A 24,807-nucleotide genomic window follows, 5' to 3' on the forward strand; every position below is an offset into this window, starting at 1 on the left:
TATGTCAACTTGACTGGCCAAGAAGTGCCTGGATTAAACCTTATTTCTGGATGAGTCTGGATGAGTCTGTGAGGGTATTTCTGGGTGAGATTAGCATTTGAATCTGCAGACTCAGTCACGTAGATTGCTCTCTCCAATGTGAGTGGGCATCATCCAATCCCTTGAGAACTGCATAGAACAAAAGGCAGAGAAAGGAGGGATTTACCCCTTTTTTTCCATGGCTCACTGTTGAGCTGGGTCATGTCATATTTTCTTGCCCTCAAATTTATTTACATGATCAGTCCCCTGGTTGTCAGGCCTTCAGATACATACTGAATTATACCAGTAGCTTTCCTGGGTCTCCAGGTTGCAGATGGCAGATTGTGGGACTTCGGAGCCTCCATAATTATAAGAGCCAATCCCTCATGTTAAATTTCCTTTTATAAACTATTGGTTCTGTTTCTCTGGAGAACCCTGATAGCATACATCCCTTTTAAGATAATTTTGAGAGAAAGAGAGAGAGAGAGAGTAAGAGAGAGAGAGAGTGGGAGAGCGCACACAAATGCATGCAAGTGGGAAAGAGACAGAAGGAGAGGGAGAGAGAATCTTAAGCAGGTTCCATACCCAGCACAGAGCCCAATGTGGGGCTTCATCTCACAACTGCAAGATCCTGACCTGAGCCAAAGTCAGGAGTCAGACGCTTAACTGACTGAGCCACCCAGGTGCCCCTAGACAAATTTGAAACACATTTCATAAGGCTCTCCAGAAGGCCCTTACAAGAATGAGTATGTCATCTGTAGCAATGACCAACTCAGCCACCAATATCAGTTTCTCCCTTTCCCTCATACATTTTCCAGGTCCCTAGTTCCTGTTCCCTAAACTCATTTGCCAAATCATCTACCCACACCCAAGGCTCTGACTCAGGCTCCATTTTGAGGTGGACCCCGACTAAGATATGTAGTTTCATAGTTATCTGTGAACAACAGCTCACCATGAACTAGTTACTTTACTCAAAAAGCTGACGGTCCTAAATAAGAAAATCAACACTGAGTGATATAGAAGGATGTAAGCAGGATTCAAACCCAGATCTGCTGGAGATCAGTATTGCCTTCTATGCAGTATTGTTCAGAACAACACTCTGCAGACAGTTAGAATGTGACACCAGCAAAACATTACATTTCAAAGTTCATTCAAGTTGTGCAGATATTTCCTTATACAGACAACAATAACTACTATTTATTGAAGGCTTTCTATGCGTCAAGTTCTGTGCATATTTGTGATTTCATTTCATCTTTACAAAAAGCACATGAAATAAGCCAGACCCTATTTCTTCACTTCTGTGTTACAGTGCCAAATATATAGACAGTCAGTACTTGTTTATTGAATTAAATTGAACTGAAATAAAGTTTGGAAACTACAGATTGGTTCCATCTTTCACTTTCTTTCAGAAAAATGAAGTGGACCTCATGCTCACAAATTTCCTGAAAATTTCCACTTTATTCTTTGACAACATATTCTGGTACCTCCAGAACAAAGAGAAACATTTTAAAAGCAAAGGCTAGCAGTATCTTCAAAGGAGGAATAAACATGTTGGATTCACTCAAGGAGATTAGTATCATGGAATTATGGGGTTATGGTGAACCTCAGGAGGTTATCTAGTTTACAACCTTGCCTCCCAGCAGAACTACAACAAAGTTACAATGAACACATTTCTGTCTGTGTCTACAGGTACAGGTCAAATCTTGTTATAACCCAGCATAATCCCAATCTCCAAGTAAAAAGATCCCTCTGATCCAACAACTGGCCAGTTTATTTCAAGCAGTGCTTAATAAGGCAAAATTCTAATGAGAAACATTTTAGGGGGCCAGAAAACCAAAACTTAAATGGGAAGAGAATTTCAAAATGCCACGTAAAGGCCAAAGATTCCAGGAGCGTGGATTTGCATCAACAAGTTCATTTGATTTTTTTAAAACTGCAAACCCTGGCCTCTAAGAGAAATTAAAGAGCAAAGAAATCCTGAAACTATAAAACTTCATTACACCAATAAAATAAATACCTATTTCTTATAGGTCAGGAGTAAACGATCATCATTACATGTACTCCTTTATTGGATTAATAAACATGGTCTTGTTCAAGAGCCCCTGGGCAAATGTACAATAAAAACGTGAACAAGAAGAGGAAGAGAAGGATAATATCTTGGAGCACCTTCTAACCCAGTGAGTGATGTTTCCATTTAAAATAAAGCAAAGATCATTTATGAAAATAGGATAATAATGACGGGGCCTGAAGTGCATGCATCAGAATTCCATTATAATCTAGCTCATTATTAGATGCTTTTTGCATATAGCCCGGGTCAAGATATCTCCTCTGAGACATCTCAACTACATCCAGCAAAGCACAGCATCAGGTTTTCTCATGGTATCAGGCTTACGACAGAGTCGAATCTACTCATTCACTACAAGTGAACAAAGATAAATAATGAACTTAATTAATTAACTAGCTAGTTTATTAATTAATTAAAGATATTCTAAACTACTGCTATGTTGTCCGCTGACGATGAAGACACTGGTTCTGTAGAGAGTCAGCTATACAGTTGATAGTAGAAATTGGCTTTTCCATGATGAAATGGCATAAAAATAGAGCATTAGTTTTCCATTCCCCTTCATGCCTGGGTCCCATGAGCACTTCCAGGGCTACCTCCCTGTTGTTCAGAACAAGGCCTTGGTGTATCCAGTATCATATTTTTCATGCATCCTTAGACTCTGCCCTTTCTATTTGCAGCCATCCCTCTTTGAGCCACATACCAAATTAATGACCAGTACAGGCTGCAGACATATCCTGGAGATTGGAAACCCGAGGACATGTATCCTCTGGAAAACTAATCAAAGCTGTCGTGGCTGCTCTTATTGTTTTAATTTTAATCATTCTATTTGGACATCTTCCTTAAAAATGTATTTCTGCCTTCATAGCATAGTATAGTTACGTAAAATATTATAGTGTAGCATTAGTATTATAGCATAGTACAGTATTAGTATTATGGCATAGTATTACTACCAGAGTATAGTATAATACAGCATAGTTATTAGCATAGCATAGCATATTAGTGTAGTCTGGAGTAATATACTGAATATATATTTCTGTATTCGTGAGGTAAGTAATGTTAGCTGCTGGGACAAATCCCAGCAGACAAACCCTGGAAGCTCATTATAAAAAGTGTTTATTTTTCACTCTATCCCATCTTATTCATGACTATAGCAGGTAGGCTCCCAGACTCCACACCTGTGCTGTGCTGTTGTCAGCTCCAGTCAGTGCAAAAGGAAAGAGAAAGTAGATGGGGTCAAACAGCCTCTCAAAAGTCTTGAATAGGAGTGCCACTCATCATTGGGGATCAGGATGTGACTGGTAGAGCCAGAGGGCATACCAAAGATGCCAGGAGGGTTGGCAAATTCAGTCCCTGGCTGCACGTCCATTTCCAGCTAAAATTCTATCATGTGGATGATACAAATGGACCGCGCTAGGCAACTAGCCATCTCTCCTACACTGTTCTAGAGCACAGCCTTAAAAGGCCTTTCCTCTTACTTGTTTTTTGGCTGGGTTTCAGAGAGGTGAAATGTACTATATGGCTAAAGTACAAGCTATTTTATGAAAGGGTAATCTCCTTATTATGCTTGCTTTACTCACAGCCAAATTCATGTCTCAAGTTCTTGTCCACTTCGGTAAAATTTTTAGCAGATATTTAAGTGGCTACTCTTCTTTCTGCTTCTATATTCGTACTGATATAATGCCAAATTATTAATACTGAAATTTGCAAGGGAAGTTAGTCACTCAAATGTGGGCTCATGTGCAGACCTACCCTATCTCTAATAAGCTCTGTGTCTTTTTTTTCTGAATCTATCATAGATTTCAAAGTTGAGGCAAGGTTCTTTGCCAACAGACTCCATCTATCATTGGAAAAAATCTGGCAAGTTTTTTAACTTATTTATTTAATAAATATTTATTGAGCACCTACTATCGATAAGATACTGTGCTAGACTGTAGGACCCATAGGCTATTTAGAGTTCAGTCTCTACTCCCAAAGCATTTATCAGTAACATAAAGAATAAATACAATCCTTCCTAAATTTTCTTTCTCCTTCCTCTTTTCCCATAAAGAAAAAAAAGGGGGGGGGGCGGGAAGAAACTCCCAAATACTTATTTAGAAATCAAGTCCAGTAGAGGGCAGCACACACACACATACACACACTTCCACTAGCACCCTTGCACCCCCAATAAATCTAGCTAAGTGAACAGAACAAAGTGGAAGTTCTCTGCACAGTAACCAGCACATGGTAGGTATGCAACTGATTCTCAGAAAAAAAAAAGAAGACATAGAATAGCAAGGGAGAAGGCATTTACATACAGGGAGATGTGCCTTAAATAAAATTAGTATTCTAAACGATAACAAAGAACAACCTAGTTTATTCCTCATGTCTTAGTAATTGTTTCAAAAACACAGTATACATAGAATGCAGTAAAAATCCACTTATAGTAAAAATGCTCTATAATTCAGCTCTATTATCATATTACTGTTTGATTTGTTTTCTCTGAACTCTGATACAGCTATGAAAATGAGAAAATCAAGTGTAGCATTTTTTCATCAGTGAAAATAGAGATAGATGAAACCTAATTATTAAAACTGTCATGTACCTTAGTCACCCACATGCTTAGATAAATTGTCCAGTTCTCCAGCACATTTTAACCATAAAAGAGAGCAAGAGATAAGCACTAACTCATTAACACTATATGAAATTGTTCAGTTTATTAATAAGAAACTCACTATAAGAGAGCCTTGTGGGTACATAAGAGAGATTTACAACTGACATTTGCAGGGAAAAAATGTGTATATTTGCTGTTAATAAATTGAGAGCTAAAATTTTTCTCCTTGTAATAAGCCTACATACATAGGTTGTGTATTGTGTTGTAATTATGGTCTTCAAACCAGAGAACTGCTAAATTAGCACATCTAATGAAATCAATACATTCTGGGGCTCAAAGAACCTTTGTGAGGTCTTCAAGGAAAACTGTTTAGCATGGCATGGCTGCCCTTTGTATGCATACAGTGCTGATTCATCACCTCTAAGTAGATGCCTAATGATTGAACATCTATTACTGAAAGAGTAAGTAAGGTACAATATTAGTAAGTTTACTCGTTCCTACTTTAATTAAAAGGAAAAAAAAACCCTTTCCCTTGAGAGTAGCAAAGTTTTTGTTGGCAACATTACTAGTAGAAATGGCTTCTCCCTCCTGTTTCCTAGATGAGTGCAAGTGAGAAGAACAAATAAAAATTAGGGAAAAAATGGTGGCGGGGGGGGCGCCTGGGTGGCCCAGTCAGTTAAGCATCTAACTCCTGCTTTCGGCTCAGGTCATGATCTCACCATTCACGCAGGGCTCAGCATGGAGCCTGCTTGGGATTCTCTCTCTCTCCCTCCCTCTATCTCTCACACTCATGCTGTCTCAAAACAAATAAACGTAAAACAACAAAGAAAGACCATGGGGGAGGGGAAAGAGGGAAAAAAAGTTACAAAGAGGGTGGGAGGAAAACCATAAGAGACTCTTGAGGACTGAGAACAAACTAAGGGTAGATGGGGGGGTGGGGGAGAGGGGAAAGTGGGTGACGGGCAGGGAGAAGGGCACTTGTTGGGATGAGAACTGGGTGTTGTACGTAAATCAATTTGACAATAAATTATATTTTTTTAAATAAATAAATAAATGACAAAAATGGCAAAAAGAGAAAAATAAGACATTTCAGAAACTCTGGGTCACATAAGATATTTCATCCTTCTTTCCAGTAAGGTTGTAGCCCATCAGATTTTCACCCTGACATTTGGGTTTTTTAATACTGTATTGGGTGTCGGCGTAAACATTTGTCATGTTTTCAGATCAATTTAGAAAAAAAAAAATCAATACTTTAAAAGAGTACATGTCAAAATGCCCCTACCTCTTTCCCACTTTGAACTTTCTCAAGCTCTAAAAAGTTTCCTTCAATTTCTTCCTTCAGAAATCTAAGTGCTCCTCCCCCTGCCCACCAGCCGTACATTTCATGAATTCTTGAAAATGAAAAACAACAACAACAAGACACTATTCACTCTAACTTGGTTGGTAAAGAAAAGAAGAGGGGTTCCAACAGCTTCTTTTCTCTGATAATGACAATTTACTGAGGTGTAATTCTTGCACATATATGCATTTCAGAAGAAGGTGGCAGAACAGGGAGACATAAGCTTGGCCAGGAGGACACATTAGCAACTAAAGTCACTTGTACACTAGGAAGGGAGAAAATAACTAGGAATGCTGCATCAGTAGTACTTTTCCTTAACAGTCTTGGTTTAAACAATGGAATCTTCTGAGTTTGATTTTTTGCAAGTCCTGTAAAGAATACATTGCCCCCCAAATGGTTCAAGAAAAGGGTAGATTCTCCCTGGCTCCTGAGTTTGCAATGCTTTGATTTGTGTTGGAAGTTTGGGGAAGTTAAGTTTATTGCACTTGCTGAGATTTACAAATTCTACATTTTTCTACCTTGCCTCCATGGTTTTAAGCTGGTTAACACCAAAGATCTTCACATGAATTATTCTCAAGCTTTATACTTTCTCATTAGAAGCATAGACCAATTCTGTAGAGTCACTTACCCTTCCCTTGCTTCCAGATAGCAATAAAAAAATGTTTGAGTAGCACCTTACAGTACACAAAGTACTTTCTTATATGATAGCTTGTATGAGGCACAGAAGTACTGTGACACAGACCATGTTATCTCTGTCAAACAGTGAACTGTAAAACATACCAAAAACAGACCAACATTCACTCTTTCAGTCATTAGGCATGTGCTTCTACTGGCTGCTTTGTGTGTATGTTTTTTCTCTCCAATTGATTTGTAAAATCTTCCAAAGATCATATCATATCTTTTTCTATCACCCTCAGTTCTAGCATAATGTTGAATAAAAATAAATGTTCAATAAATGAGAGAATGAGAAAAAATGAAAGAATGCATGACAAAGAATGACTCATTAGGGAAGAAGCCATTACAATTTATCCTGAGAACTATAAAGCCAGAACTTTTGAGTAGAAAGAAATGTGGCTCCAATTCTAGGCTGAATCCCTGCCCATTCAATTGTGCGCTTTAATAGCTTTCACCATATGAAGTGGGATAGAGCACAACTGATCTCTTCTCTCTGCTGAGCTTCTCTCCTTAGCTTCAAGATACCTATTTGGCACTTTCCCCACCCTCCATAAAGTCCTCCTTGCCTAAGCTTGAAGATCTGTCCTTCCTCTGAATTTCTATATTACTTTCAGTCAAACCAGCACGCAGTCACTCCCTAAATTTTTTAATTTCATGTTTTGACAATGTTTTTGCTCAATTTTAGACTGTCTTCTATTCCTTTCGGTCTACCGGGATATTTAACATAGTAGCAGAGTCACGTAGTATACACTTATAAATATTTTTATTTAGATAATGGCTTTATTCATGCATGCAGTCAACAAATAATGTCAAATCCCTACTCTGTACTGGGAACTGTTTTGAGCATAGTGATACAGCAGGATACAAAACAAAGTCACTGCCTTCATGAAGCTTAAATTCTAGTGATAGAAGACATACATAAACAAATAAGCACATAACTAGTGAAACAAATGGTGAGAAATACCATGGGAGAAATTAAACAGAGACGTTTATATTCTTATATAATACAAAAGAGTGATCTAGAGCAGTGGAGACGGGACTAATGACTGAAAAAGTATCTGAAGTATCTGAAGCAGATTTGGAGAGGGGAGGTCTCACTGATAAAGTAATATTTGCGTAGAGATCTGAAGGAAGCAGGAATGTAAAACATGCAGATGCCTGAGAAAGGGTGTTCTAGTTTGAGGGAGCAAGCACAAATGCCCTGAGGTTGGGTCATGCTTAACACATTTAAAGAGCATCGAGGCTTGTAGAGTAGCTGGAGTAGAGTGAGGTTAGAGTGTAGGAGATGAAGTCAAAATGTTGTGCGGATCAACTGTAGGCATTGTAAGGACTTTGGCTTTTATTCTGAGTGAGCTGGGAAGCCATTAATGAGCCCCATGAAGGAGACTGATATAATCTGATTTAGATTTCATATAATCATTCTGGCTATTGGATGAAGATCAGAATGTATGGAAGCAAAAAAAAAAAAAAAAATGTAGAGAATAATGGAAGTAGAGAGTTAGGCAGCACTGTAGTTGTCCAGCTAGTAACAGGGGAGGTAGTGAGAAATGTCTGGATTCAGGATATATTTAGAGCCAATAGGATTTACTTATAAATCAGATGTGTAATGGGAGGACAGGAAAGGAGTCCAGAAAGATGCTGAAGTTTTGGTCTGGGTGACTAGAAGAATTGGATTGCCTTTGCTTACCCTGAAGAAGACTGTGGAAGGAATAGGTTCAAGGAAAAAAACCACGAGTGAACTTTTGTTCATCTCTGATTTTAGATGTCAACTAAACACAAAGGTTGTTAAGCATCCAACTGTGTTTCTGTAGAGAGCCTCAGACTATAAATATGAGAGTCAACAGTATATAATGTTATTTTAAGTCATTAAGACTAGATGACATCATTTAGGGATTAAATGTAGCTAAATAGCAGATGTGAGAAGACTGAGCCCTGCAGACATATTTATTAGATGTCAGGGAGATAAGAAATAAGCAAGGAAGAGTAAGAAGGACAAGGAAGTAGGAGATCTAAAAAAAGACCGGTGAAAGTTTTATCAGAAAAAGTGTTTCAGAGCACCTGGGTGGCTCAGTTGATTAAGTGTCCAACTCTTGATTTTGGCTCGGGTCAAGATTTCTTGGTTCTTGAGATGGAGCCCCATGTCACGCTCTGCGCTGACAGTGTGGATCCTGCTTGGGATTCTCTCTCTCTCTTCTCTCTGCCCTTCCCTCATTCATGTGCACTTTCACTCTCCTTCTTAAGAACAAACAACAACAACAACAAAAAACCAGGCTTCAAGAAGGAAGAAGTTATCAGCTGGGTCAAATCCTGCTGATAGATAGAGCAAGATGAGGTCTTAAGACTGGATCAGGCAACATGGGGTCATTGGTGACCTTGACAAAAGTGTATTTGCTGGAGTGGTGCCAAAGGAAGCCTGATCAGTATGGATTCTGGAGATAAAAGGAGGAAGGGGATTAAAGCTAAGGAGGGGAACAGGTTGCTGCCTATAGACTATAACTTTGGATGAATCTTTCTGCAGAGAAAAACAGAATAGAATGACGCTGTATGTTCATATGTGTACTATGTAGTCAAGGAAGGCTTTTAAATATGAGAAATATTAGCACATGTTTACTTTATGGGAAAAATCCAGTAGAACAGGAAGAATTGATGACCCAGAATAAAATGCACATATTTTACAAATACCCACTGGATAGGGAATGTGCAGTGTTTAGCCCATTGTGTAAATAGGGCAGGGGACCTAGCATTGTGTTTTAAAAATTGTTCTTCAGCTATTTATTCTCATTTTGGTACTTGGGTTTTGTTATTGGTTTCCATTCGTTTGGTATACTTAATGGAATCAGGACATTCCTTTTCATTCCTTTTGCTCCTTTTTGTGCTTTTATTTTGTGTCATGCTGTTCTAAAAAGTTGCTTTACGTAAGGAGGAGAATCAACACGGTAAAACACAGGCACTGGCTCTATACGCCTGTTGTTCAAGCTGCTTCTTAGACTACTGAGGTTCTCACCAGACTAGGTCCCCAATAAAACTTTTCTTGGGTCCTGAGAGCTTGGCTGTGAAAGAGAGTGCATTCTTCCTAGTTTTATGCCCGCTTAGGGGTGTGGATTATTAGGTGTGCATGTGGAGGAGGACAAATATTAGGGTGGGTGCCCAAGACATGACTGCACAAGCATTGCTCTCCTACCAACTGTTGCCACCCCTCTTGGGGTTGCCTATGTCTCGGTTTTCTCCTCCAGGAAAACTCTCATTGTAATCTGAATTCTTACCTCTATCTTTCTTTTTAATGATTTTTTTTTTGGTGGGGAGAGAGAGAGAGAGAGAGAGAAAATGCATACACACACGAAAGAGCAAGGGGCAGCTGGAGGGGAAGAGAGAAAAATCTTAAGCAGGTTCCACTCTCTGAACTAATCCACATTCAGTGCTCAGGGCTCAGCGTGGAGCCCAACATGGGGCTCCATCCTATGATTGTGAGATCATGACCTGAGCCGAAATCCACAGTCAGACGCTTAACCAACTGAGCCACCCAGGTGCCCAATTACATCTATCTTTCTAAATGGCATAACTTCTCCAAGGATGACTTAGTCCTTCGGTGTCCATTCTAAGGGACACCTGAGAGGGGAAAAAACTGTTCATTTGAGAGGCAACTGAGGAAAGAAAGAGAACATTACTGAGTCTCAATTGGCAGATTTTTTGACTGCAGAGGCCTCCAAATGAATTCTGATCAAAAGTTGCTTCACTGAAAGACTCTTTGGCTAAGCTAATGAGCAATTTGACAAATTTAAGCAGCAATAAACTAGATTCATTTCCCTAGTAATCCCTCCCCCTCCTGTCTTCCAGTTGCCTCCCTACATCCATTTCTCTGGCTTCCCCCTTGCCCTCTATTTTCTCTCCCACACCTCTGTCCACTCCTCTCTCCTTCTACTTGTCCAGACTCCCTACTTTTCCCCAGTGATTCTCTGAAGACTCCAAAATACTGGTTGCCTCTGAAGATCCATCTTCCTATGAGGTAGGGATGTGGGCAACTATAGAACTTAAACTTTGTCCCTAAGCTGAATTAAGAGTTATAATTCAGATTTTTCTACACTCAGAGAAGTCCAAAAACTATTCGTAAAAGAAGTTAGACTTTTGAGAAGTGTAGGGGGCCCAAAGTTACCTAATCTATATTAAATTGTACACATATTGAACAGAAGCTCAGAGGCTGTCTTGAATGGCAAAAGTTTATTGAACTTACTTAGAAAGGGACCTACAGGATCTCTCTTTCCAAAAGTCTAAGGATAAAAACATAGCAAAACAAAAAAAGGTCTGAATGAATGTAAGTCAGTATTTCCTAAAAATCACACCGAAACCTTTCCAATAAAATTTGATTGGACCATAATTCAATCACATAAACAGATAAAAGATGGGAAATAGGATATTTTCAAGATATACCAGAAAATACCATCAAACAACATTCAGGAACTAAAGTAGGTTTTGAGGTAACAACAGCTCTTTTTATTTCATTTTGTCATTGGAGTTTAACCTGATGTTAGAGACCTAATTAAAGAGCAGAAATTAGAATGGGAAACAGTCCCTTTTCCTGACACAACGTTTTGAAAGAACTTAAGAACAAAAACCAGAAAAGACCCAAAATAAGTTTGTGGCCCTGCAGACCAGACAGCTAGATGACTGCCTTCCCAACTGATCACTTATTGACAAGGACACGTGCAGAGACTGTAAACAGAAGTGACTCTGGAAAAAAGACTGTCCGGTCTTATAAAATAGAAACCAAGATGAAAATTAAAACCAGACAATTCACATCCATGAGCATGCTCCAAGGAAGGAAAAAGGTGTCCAGTATCTTGCCTCATCTTTAAACACTGAAGGTAAATTAATTATAAATATAGATGGACAATTTCATCAATTCCTGTTACATATGAAGGTTACTATTTATATATGAAACTCTACCACCTTTTCTCGGCTTCTTCTTTGGAATAATCATATAATACAGGTGTTAGGTATTTCAAATAACCCACAGATTTCTCTGTATCCAATGACTTAACTATAACCCTTGAGCTCTTACTTGAAAAAAGTCCCTTCTTCCCTCTGATATCATCCCTGCAATTTAACAAGAAGAGTCAATGGCTTCACTGTAGAGATCTCTGTGTTGTTCAGTATGCTTCTAGACCAGGACAGTCACTATCTGTTTGCCTTCACCTGGGGAGGACAACAATATACCTGCACAGGCATGTTCAGGGATTCGCTGAAGTCTTCTCCTATCTCCCAGTTCCTCAATCAGACTTAAATAATCTAAAACTCCTTTGTGATTCAGTGCTAATACAATATGTAGATGACCTTTGTTAACGCTTGTTCAGTAAACAAGGAATCCTGTAAAGAGGATTCTGTTTTCTTGTTCACAGCTTTAGCAAGAAAGGGTAATAAAATTGTTATCAAAATACAGTCCATTATTTAGGGCATGATCTATCCCAGGATGGAAAAACACTTTCCCATGATGTATTTAAAAGTATCTTAACTTATCCTAGATACTCTGCAAAATGACAACTTTGGGCATTTCTAGGTTTAACAAGATATTGCAGATAATCAGGGCTGAGTTTTTCTGAGATTGTGACACTTCCATATGAATTGACCATGTCCTGAGTAAGAGATCTTCTCTTCTGGAAGCCCAAACATGAACAGGCCTTCTATAACTTGGGGAAGGCTCTTCCACAGCTTCCTTCCCTAGACATTCTTAGCTACAAAAGATCCTTCTTTTTGTGCACAAGTGATCTAGATAAGCCCTTGGACTTTTAATTCAACTCCATCTCCATTGGAACCATAAAAAAACCCACCAACTGCCATATCCTCATCCTTGACCCTGTTGCAAAGGCTTATCACCCTGTCTTAGGGCAATAGAACCTCATGGTGCCTCATACAGCACAGACATTACTACTGTGAGAAAACACACAACACTTTTCAGCCAAGCAATTAATCTCTTATGACACTGTTATTCTCTCCTTCACATTACGATTCACTGTAGCCACACCCTGAATTCTGCCACTCACTTGCCCCCACCAGAAGGGGAACCTCATCAATGCCTTACCTCAGTTAGAGAACTTTTCTGTACCACACTCAGATCAGTTACAGACTGTCATTGAGAATTCTGACCTAATATTATTTTTTAATACTATTCTTTTTTAAAAAAAATTTTTTAATGTCTATTTATTTCTGAGACAGAGAGAGACAGAGCATGAGTGGGGGAGGGGCAGAAAGAGAGGGAGACACAGAATCTGAAGCAGATTCCAGGCTCTGAGCTGTCAGCACAGAGCCCAATGCGGGGCTCGAACCCCAAACCATGAGATCATGACCTGAGCCGAAGTCGGTCGTTCAACCGACTAAGCCACCCAGGCACCCCTGACCTAATATTATTGATGGAAACCTGAAACCAGAGGTTATGAATCAGGATATGACATCACTAATTTAAGCTCTACTTTAGAATATACTACCTCTACCTGAGATAAAATTACCCCAGATGGCCAAAGACTCGAGAGGAAACACAATAGCAGGTATGTTCTCAGAGTAATACATCACTTTGGGACATTTTGGAAACAGAGTTATTTCTTCTGCTAGCACCTCCATCAAAAATGGACAAATCAAGCAACTTATAGATACACTCTACTATTACAGAAGTGGCTATCACAATGGTTCTAGAGCATGCAAAAAGAGATGACATAGAGGCTAAAGAAAATGCTCTCAAAATCAGTAAGCCAAACTTAACCAAAGTTTTGAGAGTCTATGCAAATCCTCAAAGGATAAATCTCTGAAATAGTTCAAAGAAATCACAAAATATTAATATTTAGCCCCTAACTTCAAAAATAAAGACTGGGAAAAATCTGGGTTCATCTTCACTCAATCTGGTGCTCTGAAGAAAACCACTTGATGGCATCAGATGATTTCAAATGGATGGATATTTGCTAAATTTCTCCATGAAACTACTCATCCTGGTGTAGACAAATAGGTTACTGTCTTAAATCAGTATTGGTGAGAAGTTTTAAAAAGAGAGTTTAAGTTATTTTCAGGTCATGTGTGAACTATCAGCAACATAATACTGGAAAAACTATAAAGGTGGGACATAAACAGAAACTAAGGGGTCTAGGAGTCTTTTTAATATCTTCAGGTGGTTTTTACTCAGCTTCTACTCTCCATGAGATTTGAATATATTTTAATTATTGTGTATCTAATTTCAGGCTGGGCTGAAGCACTTCCTTGCCAAAGGCTACAGCCCTTACAGTTGCTAAAAAGCTGTTTGATTTTATGTTTCCAACCCAGAGCAGACCAACTTTTACGCCAAGTGACTAACAAACATATTTTATGTGAACAATTATCAACAAAATTGTAACACATTACCTCTTATTCAAAAACTACACTGCCCTTACCACTACAATCTTCTGAAAAAGTTGAAAGAATCAATGTAACATTTAAATTAAAATTATGAGAACTTTCAGAAACCCTTAAATTCCTCTGACCAAAAGTACTTTACAAGCCCTTATGGCCAAACAGTCCATTGCCTTGAGAACACATCAGTTATCATCCTAGAAAGTGGTAACTGGAAGGTCCAGGAATTTTAGGATTTTACCTCTGATAGTAAGTAAGCTTGCCCTGCTGTGTGAAATTATGGCAAAATACTGTGAAGGACTCATATATTATACCCAGTCTTGTTACCAACAGTTTAAGGCTGACTTTCTACATCTTCTTAGACCCATCTTCATGATCTTGGGCCAGAAGTTTTTTGTCTATTGGAAGATACATCAGAGAAAAACTGCTCATTAATCTCATTGAGAAGGACTTTATGAAGTTCTTGTAATAATAAATGCAGCAGTGAAACTCTATTAATACAACATTGGGTCCATATTTCATAGCTAAGGAAGGAATTCCAAATTTGACCCAATTAGAATGCTACTCCAATACAGCCTTCCAAATTGAGGATTCTCAGAGATCCACTAGAAGCAGCCAGTCTTTAGCAGTATGGAGCTGGCCTAAGACCTTCAAAACAAGCTAATAATCTCAAATAGTAGACACCTTTCACCCAGGACATAGACTAAGATCCCTGTCTAATTCCTGTTTTGGTGTTTGCTTGCTTATAATAATTTTTCTTCTCATTTTCTATAAACATCTAGTTGTTATTCCTACAATGATATTTTTCTCTTTTCTTCCTACCTTATTACAAGCATTAGACCAGAGTTTACTCATTTTAGAGCCATTCTTACCTTATCCCAAATAGTAGCCTCTGCCTTCATTCTTATTGACTACTTCATGTCATCAATTGTCAGAGCCCCAGTGGTAAAAACCTCATCAAATGAGACCACAGGGAATTAAATCTGATGGTATTTACACTTCACCTACATGGACAAATAACCTAAACAAATCAACCTGTGATTTTGTTAGTGCCTCTATCTCCCAGAAAAAAATAAACAATTATTCTAATCTATTGGTCAGATTCTAAGTAATTCTAAAATTGAATTCAGCAACCTTCATATTGATGGGCCAAAAAATTGCCACCTATACGAAACTGATAGAGATCCAAATATGTAACCCAGCTGAGGTGAGGTCTTGGTTATGACCTTATCTCATGAACAACCACTTCATTCCTGATGCCAAGATTACTATTCCAGTAAAAGAGGATACTACTTCTTCTGTGGCCAGGATACCTGACCTTGTTTGCCTCACACTAAAACCTCATGTATTTTAGGAATAGTATTCTGACACATCCTATACACAGAGATCCTAATTCTATAAATCACCACGGTTCAAAATTTCAACTCAGATAAGAGCTCCAAAGTGAAGCCCATCCTCGATCATTCAGGCTTTCTACCTGGGTGTTCACATAACGCATTCATTATGTTAAAAATCAAAGTGGAATTCTCATTGGTGGGAACTATACAAATAGAAAGGCCTGTAACAAACTTATCAGTGGCTCTGGAAGAAATTATTAACAATACCATCTCTGCCCTACCTGGAATAGAGAACAGTCTAAACTCAATGTCACAGGTATTGACAGGCAATTGCACTTCTCTAGATTCTTATTGTCTACCTATAGCAGTGTCTGTGCCATGGGTAATACTTTCACCTGTATTTGGATCAATAAAACAGACAACAGCCTATGGGACTTGATCTCTTGGCCTGGGTTGAGCAGTTGGGGTTCCCAGTTCCAAAGCATCTTATAGGGATTGTTATTGTTTTTATCATAGTGATCATGATGCTGGACCACCATATTCTATCCATAGCCTTAAATACTTCTTCATAGTTGCTCTCTCCACACATGATCTGCATGATGATATAATAGCAAAAAGCTAGGGGACAAGAAATAGTGGATAGAGTCAAGAACATATCATGACACTGTTGATTATGGAGATAACTGGACAATGCTCAAAGGGGAAGATCTGAATTTCTAGAGTTTGATGAAATACTCAACCCCATAATCAAGACAATGATCAAAAGGGTGGATGAAAAGATGAATATATAAAAGGACAATGGCCAGACCAAAGATGACAATAGAACTCTGGCCCACAACTTTGCAGCAACCAGCCCAGAAAGTCAAATCTCAGGCTCTACAGCAATTAGCCAATAATGGCCAGGAGTTGGTCACTGACTGCCAGCTTCCCTATTGTTTTATCCCCTCTTCTGACATAAGACCAAATATACTCCTCAAACCAATCAGCTAAGATGCATCCGCCCTCTAGTTAGCCCAACTCAGGGTTCCTGAACAACTTCCACTCACAGCATAACCAAAACTATCTCCTTTTTGCATCATAAAGCTTTCTCACCATTCTGCCAGCCTTTGAGTCTCTGCCAGACACAAAGTAATGGTGGTTAACTTCTTGCTATAGCAAGTTCTGAATAGTGTCTATCCTTATTTGGGTCATTGTTCATTTACACACAGGAAAGAGAAGAGGGACAGACCCTGGCTGATCCTTGACAGAAGAAGCCATGATCTGATTTAAAGGGTTATTAGAGGGGTGCCTGGGTGGCTTAGTCAGTTGAGCGTCCAACTTTGGCTCAGGTCATGATCTCGCGGTCTATGAGTTTGAGCCCTGCGTCGGGCTCTGTGCTGACAGCTGAGAGCCTGGAGCCTGCTTTGGATCCTGTGTCTCCCGCTCTCTCTGCCCCTCCCAGCTCCTGCTCTGTCTCTAAAAATAAATAAACATTAAAAAAAATTAAAAAAAAAAAAACAGAAATCAAGGTTTGTCCCTGAATCTCAGATCCCTGAAAACAAATTCATGCATTCCAAAGTGCCTGTGTTCAAGTTCTTTAAAAAGAAAACCTATTCCATAATATTATGTCTTTTAATTAAAAAATAAAAAACAATGTCCATTATCCAGTTGTCTTCAGCAATCTATAAGTTATTAAATAATACCTCTATAGGCAACATCCCAGTGAAAATGTTGCTTTGTTTAATTGGTGGCTATTATGACACTGGAGCCTGGGATTACTCGAAAATTGTGTTATTTCTGTCTATGAAGGTGATAAATCATATTTCATTTGGGAATGTAGTCTAATTTACAGCTCATGTGCTTTTATATTACCTGTTGGCATGTTAAAAGAGAATGATAAAGACAGCTAAATAAACCATACAAATTGTTAAAATTTAAAATATTTCTCACCAGGATCCACTAACTCTTGAGTTTGGTAGATATAAGCAATAGATATGCAGGTTCTTTAAGAGAAAGTGCTGTCCGGGGGAGGTGTGCTTCTATTGTGCTTTGAATTTTTTTTCAAAAATATCCATTATTCAATTATGTCTACACCTGAAATACAACCTGATGCTCTTGCCCTACAAAATGAAAACCGTAATCCCTAATTTTAATTTTTTGTTTTGTTTTAGGCAAGTGTATCTAGAATGAAAGAAACTCTGGAACAATTCCTAGCACTTGGTCCATCTCCAGATGGAAAGAAGGAAGGGTATTCTGCAGTCTTTCTGGGCTCAGGCGCCAAGCAGCCATCAACAGGAACACTCCCAACACAGACAATGCAGAGAAAGGTCTGCTGACTTGAGAAAATAGTTGACGTGATTTGCATTTAAGTGATGCCATGTGCATCTGAAGCGACTATTTAAAATCCAGGGTAAATTGTAAGCTATTCCTTTCAAAAATATAGCTTGTAAGACTGCCATTTGTTGGGGATAATCTGTAAGAAAACTGGAGAGGAACACATTTGTTAATGGCCCCTCAAACTGCAGCTGATGACCAATAAGGGTTTTGGTAGAATTGATATCTAGAGCCAGAAAAATCTCCTCTTAGACCTTTGATCTCCCCAGCAGCTGGAGGGATAAAGGTCTGACTCACCTGCAAGTTTTTTTTGTTTTTTTTGTTTTTTTTTTTTTTCACCTGCAAGTTTTACAATGCTGAATTCTATGTTAGGAAACTCAATAGAAATGATTCAGGGATTCCCTCACTATTACTTCAACTTGGCAGTAAAACTGCTAATATCAGCCCAGTCTTATAACTTTGGTCTGTGAACCTGTTTTCAAGGGCATTAGGTTCCTCTGTGACATATTTGGGCATTTTTCTAACCCATCATGGAGTGGCTTAGGTACTGCTGGGTGGCCAGTTTCTCCTCTAAGTCTGCTAATCCATTCCTGTAGTGAAATCAAACAGAATATCCTCATCACCTTCTCAGAATAATGATTATACTTCAGAGAATTTTCACATGTATTAGGGTACTGGCTTTGAAAGTGTGTTCCAAAGGCCACCTGTGGTATGAGCAAATGGAGGTTTAGGGGATCTCACACCAGACCTACTGAGTCAGACTCTCTGGGAATGAGATCCTATAATTTGCATTTTAACAAGCTCACCATGTGAATCTTACACATACAAATGTTTCAAAACCATTGCCTGCAATCGTCAAGCCACTCTTGGAGAGCTGGAAGCCAGGAATCTGGTCTTACTTGCTGTCCACAGCAACAAATAAATATGAATTGAATAAATGAGTGAATGCATTATTAAATAATAGAAGTTATTTGAAGTATGAGGCAAGTAAGTATGAAAGAACACTTTTCTACTGCATATACATTTATTTCTACTATATATGTAGTATCGATAGATATATCTACTATGTACATGTAAATATGTGTATATATATTTACATATATACATATATATAGTATCTACTATGTATATGTAAATGTTATATTTTACTTTACATATATATTACATGTATATTATACTTAACATACATGTATATGTAAGTCTTATATTTTATGACCCATTTAGTTTTGTATTACACCTGCCCGGAGTGCCTGTTAGAAATTAAGATTCTCTAGCCCCATTCTAGACCTACACTCCCTACTCCTATAACAATAGAGCATTATTCAGTACTTTGAATACTAGTCACCTTTCATTATTGACAAAACATAGTCAAAATAATGATGGCAATTAAATAAAATGTAATTTCATTTAATATCATAAAAGCCTGGAATAGAAGGTTCTGTTGTCCATATTTTATATATAGAAAAATAGAAAGTAAAGAAGATGAATTATTTCCTTACTACCCAGTAAGAAGGAGCTCCATTAATTAATTCATATCCCGAGCCCTCCATGCTAACACCATGTTTATGCCTACACATAAAGAGTATATTCACTCCCAAATCTTAAATGTTGAGATTAAAGAAGGAAAGTATGCAAAGTTATCATGTCATATAATTTATTTCTACAAAATTAAATAAAATCTGTAAGCATTTAGTGATAGTTTCATAGGCACATCAAAAGTTAAATTGTAATACTGGAGTTCAGATATCAAGGCAAGACAATATAGAAAAGCTTCACAACAATGCCCCATTTTGAAGTTAATGCCTTCCCAACATCAGCTATGAATCTAATGGTGTAAAAGCCCATCATGGTTGCAATGAACTGTTAGGGTATCTGGGAAAAGGGATTCATACTGGAATCTGAAGGGAGACAAGATTTAATAGTCAAATGGATGAACAGGTGTTCTTTTCATCGCTTTATTCAACATTTACTGGGTTACCTTTTAGATGCAAAAATTATGTTAATTAACAGGGTTACAATTTTCCCAATATTCAATCCTTTGGGGAATCCTCTATTTCCCATTTCCTGTGGTGTGAGTGGGGCTGACCACATCCACCTGCCTCAGAAATAGACATATGGCTCAAGTATGGACAGTGATGTCCTCCATTATCTCTGCCACAGAGGAATAAGCTTGGGACCCAAGATGAACCGATCAGAGCTCTCTCTGGAAGTATTGTGTTGGAAAAATTTAAAAATACTAACTTTCCCATCACAAGCTACATGTTCCAAATATGCAACAGCTACATGAGACCATCTTCTCTGGCTATATGGCAGAGCCTTCTAGGAGAGAAAATGCAGCTAATATGCAATCTGCACAAGAGGTAAAGAGAGATTGCTGATAAAAATCACTTGGTCCCCTGGATCCAGGCTTGACTGGAGCCTGGACCTTTTTGATAGTTGAGCCAATAAATTTCCTTTTATGCTTAAACTGGTCTGTGTTGGGTTCCTCTCTTTTGCAGCTGAAAGTATTTCAAAAAATAAAGCAATGATACAAAGTAAAAAAAATATTCACCGTCATCAAGAAGCTTAGAGCTACGCAAACAAAAATACTAATAATTATAATGCAGTGTGATAAAATGTTAAAATAAACGCAAGCAGTAGATGCTTCGCTAGCACAGAAAAGGGCCACCTTATTCTTTATCTAGAGTTAGAAGCATCAAACTTCTGCCACTGAGAGGTATCAGCAGGGATTTATTAGCCATTATCCTCTCTTTTTCCTCTATTATATACAGAAATGACCATTCAAACCAATCAGTGGACACTTCCTTCTACATACATAGTATATAAATATTTAAAAATGACACAGAAGTCACTGAAAAGAACTGCACATATTTTCTGGGCTTATTAGTAAAATTACAGTTTACAAAGGATTTTATTTTATTTTATTTTATTTTATTTTATTTTATTTTATTTTAAAGTTTATTTATTTTGAGAGACAGAGCATGAGAGGGAGAAAGGCAGAGAGAGAGAGAGAGAGAGAGAGAGAGAGAGAGAGAGCGCACATTCCAAAAAGGCTTTGCACTGTCATTGCAGAACCTGACACAGGGCTCAAACCCATGAACTGTGAGATCACGACCTGAGCTGAAATCAAGAGCCAGATGTCCAACTGACTGAGCCACCCAGGCACCCCTACAAAAAAATTTACATAAGACCTTCCTTAACTAGGGAAACTGCTTCAAACTCAACATCAAACAACATTATTTACATACTTTTAAAATCCGTTATTTTCTAGTTCAGTAGCAAATATCCAGTTCAAAGATGATCATCAGGTCCAGGAACCCTCTGGAGTCAGATAAATAGCTACTGAAAATTGCTCTGATTTGTTTTTAGCCTCAAGAGAGTATACTTAAGGACAGAGGTAACACAAAATTAGGAAAGGGAAAACACCTGAAAGCAGAGAACTCTACATGTATAGTTAATCATGTATATGTTTTGTTAACCACAGTGATAAAAGGTAGTCACCGTCTATGTTTTGTTTCGTTAAAGTTAACTTGACATCAAGTTAGAGCCAGTATTCATCAATGGCAGGGGGAAAGAAAGCAAATTTTGCATAGGATTGTCACAGGGAAGGAGTGCCCAGATTTAGTAGGCTTCATTGTAATTCAAGGGAAGGGAAAAGTCCTACCTCCAAGAAAATACAAGAAAGTGAGTGTTAATCCATACATTAAAAGGCGAAAGCTGCTGGGAGGTAGAAGAAAAATGGGCTTTATAAATACATGAAATTATTAAATAAATTCTATTTTATGAACTAATTGAGATAATCTTCTATGTAGAGAAAAGAGGGAAAATAACCTTCAAAGATTATTTTCTGTTTGCTAACTGCATGATTTTATGAGGCCTGAAGACTTTTGATGAGACTGAATGTAAGCAAAGTTAGCCCGAGTTGCTGCAAGAGAGGACCAACCCTTTAGAGCCATCTTTCCAGCAAACTCTATAGAGAACAAAACTCTTACACTAAAGCTGTTCCTTCAGAAGGAAGGAGGAAGGAGGGGAGATGAAAACGCTTTAATTTAGAGTGTATAACTTGCTCTTTCTAAAAGAGGGCTTAAAGTAGACCAAACAGCAGACAGTAAACTTAAGGATGGGCACCCCCTCATCTCCATCTGTGTCCCTCTGCCAACACGTCTCTCAAAGCTCTGCACGTGGTAGAAGAGGAGTAATATGAATCTAATAAATGTGGATGGATAAATTTACAGCAAAATAGACAAAGCTAAGAGTCTATCTTTGACTTCTTCTATTAAAATAACTGAGCTCCTTGTAGCCAAATATACCTAAGAGAATCTCAGGGCCTCACAGAACGTTTGCCTCACAATAGGTACTCTAAACAACTGATGTTTTAACAAATGAATGAATGCTACAGATTCCAATCACTATATTGAGGCTTTCACGCTGATTCATATATGCCCCCAAATCACTACTGCAGCCTTCAATGCAGACAGACCACTAACTGAGGCACAATGGCAGGACAGCCAGCTTCTCCCTGCCTGGTCTCACAGTTTTGACAATGTTAGATAAATTTTGGATGCAACAGTCAGAAACTCATCCTTCTCCAAGGAAAAATTCCCCAATTATCAACATAGTTTCTTCAGGACCCCCAGATGAGTTCACAGAGACATAGATGGTGACCTTGAGGAAAGGATATTGGTTCTCTTCTTGTTATTCAAATGCTATGCCCAAGTCTGTGACTTTGTGGTTTATTTGCAGAAAGGCTTCCCTGTGCAGGCATGCTGCCTGTTTAGAGAACACATCAGGTGCCCAGCTCTGGAAGACTGCACACCGTTTAGCCAAAGGATCTAAACCCATGGTAACATTTTTTCTCTCTCCACTTCTTCACTCTTGACGGAAAAGGCAAGATACAGAAAATTTCCCAAGCAACTCATCTCTGGTTTTTTCCAAGTGGCCCTTTAACCATGGAGTGTGTTGGGTAGGATTAGGCAACCAGCTTCTCAGGGGCAAGGGAAGCATACTTAACAAGTGGGATAAAACTTAATCCAATTGATACAGTTGATTGGAAAGTTTTCTTCAAGGCAAGTGGTGAAGCTAAGTGACACTTTGAAGTCCCCTATCAGTCTCAAAAGAATGTGAAATACCACCATGTAAATGACTTGTTCAAGCCACCCTGATCCTGATATCCCACTTGTTTACTAGAAGAGTATCAGAATCACACCCTCCACTGTCCATATGGAAGAAATATCAGCCTGGACCACCATGCCAGGGAGGCTTCCTCTTCAAACCGCCTATAAAGCAAGAACAGAAAAAATTTCTTCCATTAGGTGCAAATGCGGTGACAAAAGTTTCCAAAACAAAGAAGCTTGAAACTGAATGCGAGTAGCCTCAAGTCAGAGGAAGGTTTGAATATGTTTCTCCACAGCTGCACTATCCATTATTATTACAGAATCCCTGGACCACTTTGGTTTGAGATTATGAACAAATCTCTGATTTTCCCCCAGATACATACAAACAAGTTACATAACACACACGCACGCGTGCACACAAACACACACACACACACACACACACACACACACACACACACACACACACATTTCAGGTGGTCCCCAAGGCCACATGAAGCCCATTCATGGAATTTTAGGGGGTCCTTGTGCTCCAGGTTAAAAATTCTTACTCCAGGGGTGCCTGGAAACCAACTCTTGGTTTCAGCTCAGGTCATGATATCATAGTTTCATGGGTTCAAGCCTCACATCGGGATCTGCACTGTCAGCACAGAGCCTCCTTGGGATTCTCTCTCTCCCTCTCTCTCTGCCTCTCCCACACTCATGCTGTTTCTGTCTCTCTCAAAATAAATGATTAATAAGAAAAGAAACTTTTAAAAAAACATGCTTTTTTAAAAGAAATCCCTTTTTTATTTTTTGTTATTTATTTTTGAGAGAGAGAGAGGCAGAGCGCAAGTGAGGGAGGGTTAGAGAGAGAAGGAAACACAGAATCCAAAGCAGGCTCCAGGCTCTGAGCTGTCAGCACAGAGCTCAATATGGGGCTCAAACCCATGAACCGTGAGATCATGACCTGAGTTGAAATCGGATGCTTAACCAACTGAGCCACCCAGGTGCCCCCCAAAAAGACATTCTTACTCCAGACTTTGTGGTTTTTTCCTATACTTCCTTGCATTGTTCAAACTAGGGGAGATACACTGTGGGGAAATAAGAAGAATCAGGAATCGCTGGCCACCTCTAAAGTGTTAAAAAGGAATCACTGTACTTGCCAAATACCTGAGCCAAATTCTTGATTCCTAATCTATGCTGCAGGGTTTTCACAGGCAGTAAGAGTATGGCAAATCCTTTCATTTAGCAAGTGCTTACTGAGTGCATCCTAGAAGCCAGGAGAGTGCAGTAGTCATTAAGGTTAAAGATGAAAGGTGTTCTGTTGGTCTATAAGGAGCTCATAAAAAAATAGAGAAGTAATACATCCTAATACAGTATGACAGATGCTTCTATGTGATTATGAAAGTGAGTGGAGGGGGTGTTGGGAATGTCTGGAGACCAGCAGGAAGTCTTCTTAGAGAGGATAATGTCTGTGCTGTCACGAATGAATAGGAGCGAGCCATGGAGAGCATGTGCAAAGCATGGAGGTAAGAAAGCATGAAGTGCAAGCAGTGGTATGGCTGGAACAGAAGTGGTAAAAGGAATGGCTGTAGGAATAGACGGGCTATTTTTTGAAGAGCCTTGTTAAGCATGATAAAAAGCTTGGATTTTATTGAAGGAAAAGAAGAACAACAAAAGGATTTAAGGTGGGGAATGTTAACATTTTAGAAAGGTCACTTGTACATGCAAAAAATATTATTGGCTGGATTGCCAAAGAGTTCCAGGAAGTGTCAGTCACTCCCACTCTGATGATTCCAAAACAAATAGCAATCAGGGCATTTAGACATTCACACAGACACACACACACACACCCAGCCCAGTTCCTCAGCTTTATATGGATAGGCTATATTTGACTTTGCTGCAAGTCTTTCCAGATACAGAATTTAATGACTATATTCCCAGTAAATATGAAAAATATATTTTCATAAATATATTTGCCTTCACTATATTCTGCAAAATACAGTGTT

General features: G+C 38.6%; 1 protein-coding gene across 1 annotated transcript in view; it reads right to left on the bottom strand.

The window, feature by feature from the left end:
- Positions 1-24,807, bottom strand: part of THSD7B (thrombospondin type 1 domain containing 7B) — a 1,116,594-nt gene that overhangs the window by 905,289 nt on the left and 186,498 nt on the right. The window contains exon 2 of the mRNA XM_058715426.1: positions 22,909-22,978. The gene's annotated coding sequence lies outside the window, so the exon portion shown is untranslated. The remainder of the gene's footprint in view (positions 1-22,908; positions 22,979-24,807) is intronic.

Source organism: Neofelis nebulosa, chromosome 2 (assembly GCF_028018385.1).
Source record: "Neofelis nebulosa isolate mNeoNeb1 chromosome 2, mNeoNeb1.pri, whole genome shotgun sequence".
Taxonomy (NCBI): domain Eukaryota; kingdom Metazoa; phylum Chordata; class Mammalia; order Carnivora; family Felidae; genus Neofelis; species Neofelis nebulosa.